The following is an 8,558-nucleotide window of genomic DNA, read 5'->3' on the forward strand; positions in this document are numbered from 1 at the left end:
TATCAAACTCTTAGAGGAAACCAATGGCAGTACACTCTATGAAAAGAATCACAGCAAGATCCTTTTTGACCCACCTCCTGGGGAAACAGAAATAAAAACAAAAATAAACAAATGGGACCAAATGAAACTTAAAAGCTTTTGCACAACAAACAAACCATAAACAAGACGAAAAGACAACCCTCAGAATGGGAGGAAATATTTGTAAACGAAGCAACTGACAGCAGATTAGTCTCCAAAATTTACAAGCAGCACATGCAGCTCATTAGCAAAAAAACAAACAAACCAATCCAAAAATGGGCCAAAGACTTAAATAGACATTTCTCAAAAAAAAGATATACAGATTGAAATCAAACACATAAAAGCCTGCTCAACATCACTAATCATTAGAGAAATGCAAATCAAAACTATAATGAGGTATCACTTCACACTGGTCAGTATGGCCATCATCAAAAATCTACAAATAACAAATGCTGAGGAGGGTGTTGAGAAAAGGGAACTCTGTGGCACTCTTGGTGGGAGTGTAAATTGATACAGCCACTATGGAGAGCAGTGTACAGGTTCCTTAAATACTAAAAATAGAGCTACCATATGGGCCAGGAATCCCACTACTCGGCATATACCCTGACAAAACCAGAATTCAAAAATAGTCATGTACCACAATCTTCATCACAGCTCTATTTACAATAGCCAGGACATGGAAGCAACCTAAGTGTCTATCAACAGATGAATGGATAAAGAAAATGTGGTGCATATATACAATGGGATATGACTCAGTCATAAAAGGAAAAGATATTGAGTTTTTTGTAATTAGGTGGATGGACCTGAGGTCTGTCATACAGAGTGAAGGAAGTCAGAAAGAGAAAAACAAATATCGTATGATAATATATATATGGAATGTAAAAAAAGAAAAAAAAATTTGTGAAGAACCTAGGGGAAGGACAGGATTAAAGACACAGGCATAGTGAATGGACTTGAGGACAAGGGAAGGGAGAAGGGTAAGCTGGGACGAAGTGAGAGAGTGTCATGGACATATATACTCTACCAAATGTAAAATCAATAGCTAGTGGGAAGCATCCACATAGCAAAAGGAGATCAGCTCGGTGCTTTGTGACCACATAGAGGTATGGGATAGGAAGGGAGATGCAAAAGGGAGCAGATATAGGGATATATGTATATGTATGGCTGATTCACTTTGTTGTAAAGCAGAAGTTAGCACACCATAGTGGAACAATTATATTCCAATAAAGATGTTTTTTAAAAATACAGTTAAATTGGAAAAGAAAATGAACACAGAATATGAAAGGGTAATAGAGTTTAAGAATCTCCCTGTTTTCTGTACTAGGTATGTCTGAGCCACTTTCCTGCTGGAGCAAACATGGCGGTGGTGGTGATGGTGGTGATGGTGGTGATGGTGATGAAGAAGCAGACAGTGATGATGGGCCACCTCACAAAATGCTAATTATGTGTCCATCATTGTGCTAACTGAATTACACAGATTCATTTAGTTTCTAAGCATAAGAAAGTGGGCATGGCCTGGAGGAGATAAGATGGCGGAAGAGTAAGACGCGGAGATCACCTTCCTTCCCACAGATACAGTAGAAATACATCTACACGTGGAACTGCTCCTACTGAACACCCACTGAATGCTGGCAGAATACGTCCGACCTCCAAAAAGGCAAGAAACTCCCCCCGTACTTGGGTAGGGCAAAAGAGAAAAAAGAAATAACAGAGACAAAAGAATAGGGACGGCACCTGCGCCAGTGGGAGGGAGCTGTGAAGGAGGAAAGATTTCCACGCACTAGGAAGCCCCTTCGCGGGCAGAGACTGCGGGTGGCAGAAGGGGGAAGCTTCGGAGCCACGGAGGAGAGCGCAGCCACAGGGGTGCGGAGGGCAAAGCGGAGAGGCTCCCGCACGGAGAAGCGGTGTCAACCAGCACTCACCAGCCCGAGAGGCTTGTCTGCTCCCCCGCCGGGGCGGGCGGGGGCTGGGAGCTGAGGCTCGGGCTTCGGTCGGATCGCAGGGAGAGGACTGGGATTGGCGGCGTGAACACAGCCTGAAGGGGTTAGCGCACCACAGCTAGCCGGGAGGGAGTCCGAGAAAAAGTCTGCAGCTGCCAAAGAGGCAAGAGACTTTTTCTTCCCTCTTTGTTTCCTGGTGCGCAAGGAGAGGGGATTTAGAGCGCCGCCTAAACGAGCTCCAGAGACGGGCGCGAGCCGCACCTATCAGCGTGGACCCCACAGCAACAGGGGCGCAGAGGAAAAAGCGGAGAGACTCCCGCACAGAGGCTCAGCGCCGAGCAGCGCTCACCAGCCCGAGAGGCTTGTCTGCTCACCCGCCGGGGCGGGCGGGGCTGGGAGCTGAGGCTCGGGCTTCGGTCGGATCGCAGGGAGAGGACTGGGGTTGGCGGCGTGAACACAGCCTGAAGGGTTTAGCGCACCACAGCTGGCTGGGAGGGAGACCGGGAAAAAGTCTGCAGCTGCCAAAGAGGCAAGAGGCTTTTTCTTGCCTCTTTGTTTCGCTGCGCGCAAGGAGAGGGGATTCAGAGAGCCGCCTAAACGAACTCCAGAGAAAGGCGCGAGCCGCGGCGATCAGCGCGGACCCCAGAGACAGGCGTGAGACGCTGGGGCTGCTGCTGCGGCCTCCAAAAAGCCTGTGTGTGAGCACAGGTCACTCTCCACACCGCCCCTCCCGGGAGCCGGTGCAGCCCGCCACTGCCAGGGTCCCGTGATCCCCGGACAAATTCCCCGGGAGAACGCACTGCGCGCCTCAGGCTGGTGCAACGTCACGCCGGCCTCTGGCGCCGCAGGCTCGCCCCGCCTCCTCCGTAGACCTCCCTCCCCGCGGCCTGAGTGAGCCAGCGCCCTCGAAGCAGCTGCTCCTTTAACCCCGTTCTGTCTGGGCGGGGAACAGACGCCCTCAGGTGACCTACACGCAGAGGCGGGTCCAAATCCAAAGCTGAACCCCAGGAGCTGTGTGAACAGGGAAGAGAAGGGGAAATCTCTCCCAGCAGCCTCAGAAGTAGCGGATTAAAACTCCACAAACAACTTGATGTGCCTGCATCTGCTGAATACCTGAATAGACAACGAATCATCCCAAATTCAGGAGGTGGACTTTGGGAGCAGGATATATTAATTTTTCCCCTGTTCCTTTTTTTTTGTGAGTGTATATGTATAAGCTTCTGGGTGAGATTTTGTCTGTATAGCTTTGCTTTACAATAGCTTTATTTTGCTTCACTATATTATAGCCTCTTTCTTTCTTTCTTTCTTTCTTTCTATTTTTTCTCCCTTTTACTCTGAGCCGTGTGGACGAAAGGCTCTTGGTGCTCCAGCCAGGCATCAGAGCCGTGCCTCTGAGGTGGGAGAGCCAACTTCAGGACACTGGTCCACAAGAGACCTCCCAGCTCCACGTAATACCAAACGGTAAAAATCTCTCAGAGATCTCCATCTCAACATCAAGACCCAGCATCACTCAATGACCAGCAAGCTACAGTGCTGAACACCCTATGCCAAACAACTAGCAAGACAGGAACACAGCCCCATCCATTAGCAGAGAGGCTGCCTAAAATCATAATAAGGCCACAGACACCCCCAAAATACACCACCAGACGTGAATGTGCCCACCAGAAAGACAAGATCCAGCCTCATCCACCAGAGCTCAGGCACTAGTTCCCTACACCAGGAAGCCTACACAACCCACTGAACCAAACTTAGCCACTGGGGACAGATACCAAAAACAACGGGAACTACAAACCTGCAGTCTGTGAAAAGGAGACCCCAAACACAGTAAGATAAGCAAAATGAGACGACAGAAAAACACACAGCAGATGAAGGAGCAGGGTCAAAGCACACTAGACTTAACAAATGAAGAGGAAATAGGTAGTCTACCTGAAAAAGAATTCAGAATAATGATAGTAAGGATGATCCAAAATCTTGGAAATAGAATAGACAAAATGCAAGAAACATTTAACAAGGATGTAGAAGAACTAAAGAGGAACCAAGCAATGATGAAAAACACAATAAATGAAATTAAAAATACTCTAGATGGGATCAATAGCAGAATAACTGAGGCAGAAGAAAGGATAAGTGACCTGGAAGATAAAATGGTGGAAATAACTACTACAGAGCAGGATAAAGAAAAAAGAATGAAAAGAACTGAGGACAGTCTCAGAGACCTCTGGGACAACATTAAACGCACCAACATTCGAATTATAGGGGTCCCAGAAGAAGAAGAGAAAAAGAAAAGGACTGAGAAAATATTTGAAGAGATTATAGTTGAAAACTTCCCTAATATGGGAAAGGAAATAGTTAATCAAGTCCTGGAAGCACAGAGAGTCCCATACAGGATAAACCCAAGGAGAAACACGCCAAGACACATATTAATCAAACTGTCAAAAATTAAATATAAGGAAAACATATTAAAGGCAGCAAGGGAAAAAAAACAAATAACACACAAGGGAATCCCCATAAGGTTAACATCTGATCTTTCAGCAGAAACTCTGCAAGCCAGAAGGGAGTGGCAGGATATACTTAAAGTCATGAAGGAGAAAAACCTACAACCAAGATTACTCTACCCAGCAAGGATCTCATTCAGATTCGATGGAGAAATTAAAACCTTTACAGACAAGCAAAAGCTGAGAGAGTTCAGCACCACCAAACCAGCTTTACAACAAATGCTAAAGGAACTTCTCTAGGCAAGAAACACAAGAGAAGGAAAACACCTACAATAACAAACCCAAAACATTTAAGAAAATGGGAATAGGAACATACATATCGATAATTACCTTGAATGTAAATGGATTAAATGCTCCCACCAAAAGACACAGGCTGCTGAATGGATACAAAAACAAGACCCATATATATGCTGTCTACAAGAGACCCACTTCAGACCTAGAGACACATACAGACTGAAAGTGAGGGGATGGAAAAAGATATTCCATGCAAATGGAAATCAAAAGAAAGCTGGAGTAGCAATTCTCATATCAGACAAAATAGACTTTAAAATAAAGACTATTACAAGAGACAAAGAAGGACACTATATAATGATCAAGGGATTGATCCAAGAGGAAGCTATAACAATTGTAAATATTTATGCACCCAACATAGGAGCACCTCAATACATAAGGCAAACACTAACAGCCATAAAAGGGGAAATCGACAGCAACACGATCATAGTAGGGGACTTTAACACCCCACTTTCACCAATGGACAGATCATCCAAAATGAAAATAAATAAGGAAACACAAGCTTTAAATGATACATTAAACAAGATGGACTTAATTGATATTTATAGGACATTCTACCCAAAAACAACAGAATACACATTTTTCTCAAGTGCTCATGGAACATTCTCCAGGATAGATCATATCTTGGGTCACAAATCAAGCCTTGGTAAATTTAAGAAAATTGAAATCATATCAAGTATCTTTTCCGACCACAACGCTATGAGACTAGATATCAATTACAGGAAAAGATCTGTAAAAAATACAAACACATGGAGGCTACACAATACACTACTTAATAACGAAGTGATTACTGAAGTAATCAAAGGGGAAATCAAAAAATACCTAGAAACAAATGACAATGGAGATACGACGACCCAAAACCTATGGGACGCAGCAAAAGCAGTGCTAAGAGGGAAGTTTATAGCAATACAAGCCTACCTCAAGAAACAGGAAACATCTCGAATAAACAACCTAACCTTGCACCTGAAGCAATTAGAGAAAGAAGAACAAAAACACCCCAAAGCCTGCAGAAGGAAAGAAATTATAAAGATCAGGTCAGAAATAAATGAAAAAGAAATGAACGAAACAATAGCAAAAATCAATGAAACTAAAAGCTGGTTCTTTGAGAAGATAAACAAAATTGATAAACCATTAGCCAGACTCATCAAGAGAAAAAGGGAGAAGACTCAAATCAATAGAAATAGAAATGAAAAAGGAGAAGTAACCACTGACACTGCAGAAATACAAAAGATCATGAGAGATTACTACAAGCAACTCTATGCCAATAAAATGGACAACCTGGAAGAAATGGACAGATTCTTAGAACTGCACAAACTGCCGAGACTGAACCAGGAAGAAATAGAAAATATGAACAGACCAATCACAAGCACTGAAATTGAAACTGTGATTAAAAACCTTCCAACAAACAAAAGCCCAGGACCAGATGGCTTCACAGGTGAATTCTATCAAACATTTAGAGACGAGCTAACACCTATCCTTCTCAAACTCTTCCAAAATATTGCAGAGGGAGGAACACTCCCAAACTCATTCTACGAGGCCACCATCACCCTGATACCAAAACCAGACAAAGATGTCACAAAGAAAGAAAACTACAGGCCAATATCACTGATGAACATAGATGCAAAAATCCTCAACAAAATACTAGCAAACAGAATCCAACAGCACATTAAAAGGATCATACACCATGATCAAGTGGGGTTTATCCCAGGAATGCAAGGATTCTTCAATATACGCAAATCAATCAATGTGATACACCATATTAACAAATTGAAGGAGAAAAACCATATGATCATCTCAATAGATGCAGAGAAAGCTTTCGACAAAATTCAACATCCATTTATGATAAAAGCCCTGCAGAAAGTAGGCATAGAGGGAACTTTCCTCAACATAATAAAGGCCATATATGACAAACCCACAGCCAACATTGTCCTCAATGGTGAAAATCTGAAACCATTTCCACTAAGATCAGGAACAAGACAAGGTTGCCCACTCTCACCACTATTATTCAACATAGTTTTGGAAGTGTTAGCCACAGCAATCAGAGAAGACAAAGAAATAAAAGGAATCCAAATCGGAAAAGAAGAAGTAAAGCTGTCACTGTTTGCAGATGACATGATACTATACATAGAGAATCCTAAAGATGCTACCAGAAAACTCCTAGAGCTAATCAATGAATTTGGTAAAGTAGCAGGATACAAAATAAATGCACAGAAATCTCTTGCATTTCTATACACTAATGACGAAAAATCTGAAAGTGAAATTAAGAAAACACTCCCATTTACCATTGCAACAAAAAGAATAAAATATCTAGGAATAAACCTACCTAAGGAGACAAAAGACCTGTATGCAGAAAATTATAAGACACTGATGAAAGAAATTAAAGATGATACAAATAGATGGAGAGATATACCATGTTCCTGGATTGGAAGAATCAACATTGTGAAAATGACTCTACTACCCAAAGCAATCTACAGATTCAATGCAATCCCTATCAAACTACCACTGGCATTTTTCACAGAACTAGAACAAAAAATTTCACAATTTGTATGGAAACACAAAAGACCCCGAATAGCCAAAGCAATCTTGAGAACGAAAAATGGAGCTGGGGGAATCAGGCTCCCTGACTTCAGACTATATTACAAAGCTTCAGTAATCAAGACAGTTTGGTACTGGCACAAAAACAGAAATATAGATCAATGGAACAGGATAGAAAGCCCAGAGATAAACCCACACACATATGGTCACCTTATCTTTGATAAAGGTGGCAAGAATATACAGTGGAGAAAAGACAGCCTCTTCAATAAGTGGTGCTGGGAAAATTGGACAGGTACATGTAAAAGTATGAAATTAGAACACTCCCTGACACCATGCACAAAAATAAACTCAAAATGGATTAAAGACCTAAGTGTAAGGGCAGACACTATCAAACTCTTAGAGGAAAACATAGGCAGAACACTCTATGACATACATCACAGCAAGATTCTTTTTGACCCAGCTCCCAGAGAAATGGAAATAAGAACACAAATAAACAAATGGGACCTAATGAAACTTAAAAGCTTTTGCACAGCAAAGGAAACCATAAACAAGACCAAAAGACAACCATCAGAATGGGAGAAAGTATTTGCAAATGAAGCAACTGACAAAGGATTAATCTCCAAGATTTACAAGCAGCTCATGCAGCTCAATAACAAAAAAACCAACAACCCAATCCAAAAATGGGCAGAAGACCTAAATAGACATTTCTCCAAAGAAGATATACAGATGGCCTACAGACACATGAAAGAATGCTCAACATCATTAATCATTAGAGAAATGCAAATCAAAACTACAATGAGATATCATCTCACACCGGTCAGAATGGCCATCATCAAAAAATCTAGAAACAATAAATGCTGGAGAGGGTGTGGAGGAAAGGGAACACTCTTGTACTGTTGGTGGGAATGTAAATTGATACAGCCACTATGGAGAACAGTATGGAGGTTCCTGAAAAAACTACAAATAGAACTACCATACGACCCAGCAATCCCAATACTGGGCATATACCCTGAGAAAACCATAGGTCAAAAAGAGTCATGTACCAAAATGTTCATTGCAGCTCTATTTACAATAGCCAGGACATGGAAGCAACCTAAATGTCCATCGACAGATGAATGGATAAAGAAGATGTGGCACATATATACAATGGAATATTACTCAGCCATAAAAAGAAATGAAATGGAGGTATTTGTAATGAGGTGGATGGAGTTAGAGTCTGTCATACAGAGTGAAGTAAGTCAGAAAGAGAAAAACAAATACAGTATGCTAACACATATATACG

Source organism: Eschrichtius robustus, chromosome 3, assembly GCF_028021215.1.
Source record: "Eschrichtius robustus isolate mEscRob2 chromosome 3, mEscRob2.pri, whole genome shotgun sequence".
Taxonomy (NCBI): Eukaryota; Metazoa; Chordata; class Mammalia; order Artiodactyla; family Eschrichtiidae; genus Eschrichtius; species Eschrichtius robustus.